We start from the raw sequence: 7,256 nt of genomic DNA on the forward strand, positions 1-7,256 counted from the left end.
TCTCTAGGAGGTGGGTCAAAAAGGATCTTGTTGTGATTTATGTCATAGAGTGTTCTGCCTATGTTTTCCTCTAAGAGTTTGATAGTGTCTGGCCTTACATTTAGGTCTTTAATCCATTTTGAGTTTATCGTTGTGTATGGTGTTAGGGAGGGTTCTAATTTCATTCTTTTACATGTACCTGTCCAGTTTTCCCAGCAGCACTTACTGAAGAGGCTGTCTTTTCTCCATTGTATATTCTTGCATCCTTTATCAAAAATAAGGTGACCATATGTGCATGGGTTTATCTCTGGACTTTCTATACTGTTGCATTGATCTATATTTCTGTTTTTGTGCCAGTACCATACTGTCTTGAATACTGTAGCTTTGTAGTATAGTCTGAAGTCAGGGAGCCTGATTCCTCCAGCTCCGTTTTTCTTTCTCACGATTGCTTTAGCTATTCAGGGTATTTTGTGTATCCATACATATTGTGAAATTTTTTGTTCTAGTTCTGTGAAAAATTCCATTGGTAGTTTGATAGGGATTGCATTGAATCTGTAGATTGCTTTGGGTAGTGGAGTCATTTTCACAATGTTGATTCTTCCAATCCAAGAATATGGTATATCTCTCTAACTGTTTGTATCATCTTAATTTCTTTCATCAGTTTCTTATAGTTTTCTGCATACAGGACTTTTGTCACCTTAGGTAGGCTTATTCCTAGGTATTTTATTCTTTTTGTTGCAGTGGTAAATGGGAGTGTTTCCTCAATTTCTCTTTCAGATTTTTCATCATTATTGTATAGGAATGCAAGAGATTTCTGTGCATTAATTTTTTATCCTGCTACTTTACCAAATTCATTGATTAGCTCTAGTAGTTTTCTGGTGGCATCTTTAGGATTCTCTATGTATAGTACCATGTCATCTGCAAACAGTAACTGTTTTACTTCTTCTTTTCCAATTTGGATTCCTTTTATTTCTTTTTCTTCTCTGTTTGCCATGGTTAGGACTTCCAAAACTATGCTGAATAATAGTGGTTGAGAGTGGATATTCTTGTCTTGTTCATCATTTTAGAGGAAATGGTTTCGGGTTTTCATCATTGAGAACGATGTTGGTTGTGGGTTTGTCATCTGTGGCCTTTATTATGTTGAGGTAAGTTCCCTCTATGCCTACTTTCTGGAGGGTTTTTATCATAAATGGGTGTTGATTTTGTCAAAAGCTTTTTCTGCACCTACTGAGATGATCATATGCTTTTTATTCTTCAATTTGTTAATATGGTGTATCACATTGATTGATTTGCATATATTGAATCCTTGCATTTCTGGGATAAACCCCACTTGATCATGGTGTATGATCTTTTTAATGTGCTGCTGGATTCTGTTTGCTAGTATTTTGTGGAGGATTTTTGCCTCTATGTTCCTCAGTGATATTGGCCTGTAGTTTTCTTTCTTTATGACATCTTTGTTTGGTTTTGGTATCAGGGTGATGGTGGCCTCATAGAATGAGTTTGGGAGTGTTCCTCCCTCTGCTATATTTTGGAAGAGTTTGAGAAAGATAGGTGTTAGCTCTTCTCTAAATGTTTGATAGAATTCGCCTGTGAAACCATCTGGTCTTGAGCTTTTGCTTGATGGAAGATTTTAAATCACAGTTTCAATTTCAGTGCTTGTGATCGGTCTGTTTATATTTTCTATTTCTTCCTGGTTCAGTCTCGGAAGGTTGTGCTTTTCTAAGAATTTGTCCATTTCTTCCTGATTGTCCATTTTATTGACGTAGATTTGCTTGTAGTAATCTCTCATGATCTTTTGTATTTCTGCAGTGTCAGTTGTTACTTCTCCTTTTTCATTTCTAATTCTATTGATTTGAATCTTCTCCCTTTTTTTCTTGATGAGTCTGGCTAATGGTTTATCAATTTTGTTTATCTTCTCAAAGAACCAGCTTTTAGTTTTATTGATCTTTGCTATTGTTTCCTTCATTTCTTTTTCGTTTATTTCTGATCTGACTTTTATGATTTCTTTCTTTCCACTAACTTTGGGTTTTGTTTGTTCTTCTTTCTCTAATTGTTTTAGGTGTAAGGTTAGGTTGTTTATTTGAGCTGTTTCTTCTTTCTTGAGGTAGGATTGTATTGTTATAAACTTCCCTTTAGAACTGCTTTTGCTGCATCCCATAGGTTTTGGGTTGTCGTGTTTTCATTGTCATCTGTTTCTATGTATTTTTTGATTTTCCCTTTGATTTCTCCAGTGATCTCTTGGTTAGTTAGTAGTTTACTGTTTAGCCTCCATGTGTTTGTAGTTTTTACAGATTTTTTCCTGTAATTGATATCTAGTCTCATAGCATTGTGGTCGGAAAAGATACTTCATACAATTTCAATTTTCTTCAATTTACCAAGGCTTGATTTGTGACCCAAGATATGATCTATTCTGGAGAATGTTCCATGAGCACTTGAGAAGAAAGTGTATTCTGTTGTTTTTGGATGGAATGTCCTAGAAATATAAATTAAGTCCATCTTGTTTAATGCATCATTTCAAGCTTGTGTTTCCCTATTTATTTTCATTTTGGATGATCTGTCCATTGGTGAAAGTGAGGTGTAAAAGTCCCCTACATGATTGTGTTACTGTCAATTTCCCCTTTTCTTGGTGTTAGCATTTGCCTTATGTATTGACATGCTCCTATGTTGGGTGCATAAGTATTTCCAATTATATCTTCTTCTTGAATTGATCCCTTGATCTTCTGTAGTGTCCTTCTTTGTCTCTTGTAATAGTCTTTATTTTAAAGTCTATTTTGTCTGATATGAGAATTGCTACTCCAGCTTTCTTTTGATTTCCATTTGCATGGAATATCTTTTTCCATCCCCTCACTTTCAGTCTGTATGTGTCCTTAGGTCTGAAGTGGGTCTCTTACAGACAGCATATATACAGGTCTTATTTTTGTATCCATTCAGCCACTCTATGTCTTTCGGTTGGAGCATTTAATCCATTTACATTTAAGGTAGTTATCGATATGTGTGTTACTATTACCAGTTTCTTAATCGTTTTGGGTTTGTTATTGTAGGTCTTTTCCTTCTCTTGTGTTTCCTGCCTAGAGAAGTTCCTTTAGCACTTGTTGTAAAGTTGGTTTGGTGGTGCTAAATTCTCTTAGCTTTTGCTTGTCTGTAAAGGTTTTAGTTTATCCATTGAATTAATGAGATCCCTGCTGGGTAGAGTAATCTTTGTTGTAGGTTTTTCCCTTTCACCAGTTTAAATATGTCCTGCCACTCCCTTCTGGCTTGCCAATTTTCTGCTGAAAGATAGGCTGTTAACCTTATGGGGATTCCCTTGTATGTTATTTGTTGTTTTCCCTCGCTGCTTTTAATATATTTTCTTTGTTTTTAATTTTTGATGGTTTGATTAATATGTGTCTTGGTGTGTTTCTCCTTGGATTTATCCTGTATGGGACTCTCTGTGGTTCCTGGACTTGACTGAGTATTTTCTTTCCCATATTAGGGAAGTTTTCAACTATAATCTCTTCAAATATTTTCTCAGTCCCTTTCTGTTTCTCTTCTTCTTCTGGGACCCATGTAATTCAAATGTTGGTGTGCTTAATATTGCCCCAGATGTCTCTGAGACTGTCCTCAATTCTTTTCACTCTTTTTTCTTTATTCTGCTCTATGTTAGTTATTTCTACTATTTTATCTTCCAGGTCACTTATCTGTTCTTCTGCCTCAGTTATTCTGCTATTTATTCCTTCTAGAGAATTTTAAATTTCATTTATTGTGTTGTTCATCATTGTTTGTTTGCTCTTTTGTTCTTCTAGGTCCTTGTTAAACGTTTCTTGTATTTTCTCCATTCTATTTCCACGATTTGGGATCATCTTTACTCTCATTACTCTGAATTCTTTTTCAGGTAGACTGCCTATCTCCTCTTAATTTGTTAGGTCTGGTGGGTTTTTACCTTGCTCTTTCATCTGCTGTGTGTTTCTCTGTCTTCTCATTTTGCTTAACTTACTGTGTTTGGGGTCTCCTTTTCGCAGGCTGCAGGTTCATAGTTCCCATTGTTTTTGGTGTCTGCCCCCAGTGGCTAAGGCTGGTTCAGTGGGTTGTGTAGGCTTCCTGGTGGAGGGGACTGGTGCCTGTTTTATGGTGGATGAGACTGGATCTTGTCTTTCTGGTGGGCAGGACTGTGTCTGGCAGTGTTTTTTTGGTGTCTGTGACCTTATTATGATTTTAGGCAGCCTCTCGGCTGATTGGTGGTGTTGTGTTCCTGTCTTGCTAGTTGTTTGACATAGGGTGTACAGCACTGTGGCTTGCTGGTCGTTGAGTGGAGCTGGGTCTTAGCATTGAGATGGAGATCTCTGGGAGAGCTTTCGCTGTTTGATATTATGTGGAGCTGGGAGGTCTCTGGTGGACCAATGTCCTGAACTCGGCTCTCCCACCTCAGAGGCACAGGCCTGACACCCAGCCAGAGCACCAAAACCCTGCCAGCTACATGGCTCAGAAGAAAAGAGAGAAAAAAAGAAAGAAAGAAAGAGAGAAAGAAAGAAAGAAAGAAAGAAAAGAAAGTTATTAAAAATTTAAAAGTATTAAAAATAAAAAAAGAAAGAAAGAAAGAAGAGAGCAACCAAAGCAAAAAACAAATCCACCAATGATAAGAAGCGCTAAAAACTATACTAAGGGAAAAAAAAACGGACAGACAGAACCCTAAGACAAACAGTAAAAGAAAAGCTATACAGACAAAATCACACGAAGTCCACTGCCTCGATTTTGGAATGATTTTTTGTCTATTCAGGTATTCCACAGATGCAGGTTACATCAAGTTGATTGTGGGGATTTAATCCGCTGCTCCTGAGGCTGCTGGGAGAAATTTCCCTTTCTCTTCTTTGTTCGCACAGCTCCCGGGGCTCAGCTTTGGATTTGGCCCCACCTCTGCGTGTAGGTCACCTGAGGGAGTCTGTTCTTTACCCAGACAGGATGGGGTTAAAGGAGCAGCTGATTTGGGGGCTCTGGCTCACTCAGGCCAGGGGGAAGGAGGGGTATGGAATGCAGGGCGAGCCTGCGGTGGCAGAGGCCGGCATGACATTGCACCAGCCTGAGGCGTGCCGTGCGTTCTCCTGGGGAAGTTGTCCCTGGATCACGGGACCCTGGCAGTGGCGGGATGCACAGGCTCCCAGGAGGGGAGGTGTGGATAGTGACCTGTGCTCGCACACAGGCTTCTTGGTGGCTGCAGCAGCAGCCTTAGCGTCTCATGCACGTTCTGGGGTCTGTGCTGATAGCCGTGGCTCGCGCCCGTCTCTGGAGCTCATTTAGGCAGTGCTCTGAATCCCCTCTCTTCGGGCACCCCAAAACAATGGTCTCTTGCCTCTTAGGCAGGTCCATACTTTTTCCCGGACTCCCTCCCGGCTAGCTGTGGCGCATTAGCCCCCTTCAGGCTGTGTTCATGCAGCCAACCCCAGTCCTCTCCCTGGGATCTGACCGAAGCCCGAGCCTCAGCTCCCAGCCCCCACCCGCCCCGGCGGGTGAGCAGACAGGCCTCTCGGGCTGGTGAGTACTGGTCAGCACCGATCCTCTGCATAGGAATCTCTCCACTTTGCCCTCCGCACCCCTGTTGCTGCGCTCTCCTCCATGGCTCTGAAGCTTCCCCCTCCTCCCCGCCACCCGCAGTCTCCACCCACGAAGGGGCTTCCTAGTGTGTGGAAACCTTTCCTCCTTCACAGCTCCCTCCCAGAGGTGCAGGTCCCGTCCCTATTGTTTTGTCTCTGTTTTTTTTCTTTTGCCCTACCCAGGTACGTGGGGAGTTTCTTGCCTTTTGGGAAATCTGAGGTCTTCTGCCAGAGTTCTGTAGGAATAGGTGTTCTGTAGGAGTTGTTCCACATGTTGATGTATTTGTGGGGAGGAAGGTGATCTCCACGTCTTACTCCTCCACCATCTTGAAGGTCTCCCCAAATTTAGTATTTTTATAACTTTCTTCAAAGGGTAATCTTCCAACTGCTTCATTTGACAGAGAAAATAGTTATCTTAAACATCTTTATGATAACCTCACAATGCAGAAGGAAGCTTATAGTAGGGCTATCAGCTGATAAAAGAAGATTGTGACCATGATGACAAAATTGGCAATTTCTGTTCTCAATAAGTCCTAAACTTAAGCTGGAACAGGAACACACCTTCCACCCTAGCCATCATCCCAATCCTGAGCGTGCCTTACGTCTATTCTGGACATTACACGTGATTTCACAGGAGAAGGAGAACAAAGGAAAGCATTGGGATAAAGATGATGGCAGATAAGGAGAAGTGAGGGAAAGGGAGAAATGTGGGGCAGGAATTCCTGAGATGCACTCCTACCAGACCTGACACACTGACAGGTACAGAAAGTCCTCCCCCTTCTTAGACTTCCTGCTCTCCACCTAAGCCCAGCAATGATAAATAATAAATCACTGATGTGTATTCATTCAGTGTTGTCTTCAAGTCTATGTAAGGCTTGGGGCCACATTCTTAATATCACAGTTTATTCAGGGATTTGGACACAGACACACAGAGAAGCAGGCCATGTGAAGGTGGACGCAGAGAGTGGAGCCACGTACCTACAAGGCAAGGATTGCCAGGAGCCACCAGAAGTTAGGAAGGGGCAAGGAAGGAGCCTTCTCTACAGTCTTCAGATAGAACATGGTCCTGCCAACACTTCGATTCTGGATTTCTAGCCCCCAGAACTGTGAGACAAAACATTTCTGTTGTTTTAAGTCACCTAGTTTGTGATACTTTGTTACGGCTCTAGGAAAGGAATACAGTCACCTTGGTTCTCACGGCTCAGTGACCACACACTGACTCAGATCATCTCATGGCCAGTGGTGGCCTCCCTTCAATTGTGAACTTCTCCCACAGTCTGTGGTCTCCCATATTCCCACAATCAGTTTTCTCTTTGTTCATCTCTCTCACTACACTAAGAGAGCTGATGCATCTTACTGACCATGTTGAGTGAAGAGAAAAAGAGCTTCTCAGAAAATTTCACTCCTCAGAAATGGTACCCCTGGGAGTAGCCATTTGGTTTTTGTGATCTCTTAGGACTTCCACCTTTCAAAAGTTCTGTTGCTAAATTAAGAGTTCACATCTCTCCTGTGTATACATCAAAAGCTGTATGTGTCCTCAGAAACATCTCTTGGCACTTTTTTTTTTAACCATTCACTCTGCTCATTCATTAATCTTCAAGTGATCACACCCATTAACTTATTCCACAGATTTACACTTTATATGTGGAGAATCCTCCAGGTGCTAAGAGGCTCTAGTGAGGTGTGCACGGACCAAGGACAGGACCCCTAACT

Source organism: Mesoplodon bidens (genome assembly GCF_964165515.1).
Source record: "Mesoplodon bidens genome assembly, chromosome: 6".
Classification (NCBI taxonomy): Eukaryota; Metazoa; Chordata; class Mammalia; order Artiodactyla; family Ziphiidae; genus Mesoplodon; species Mesoplodon bidens.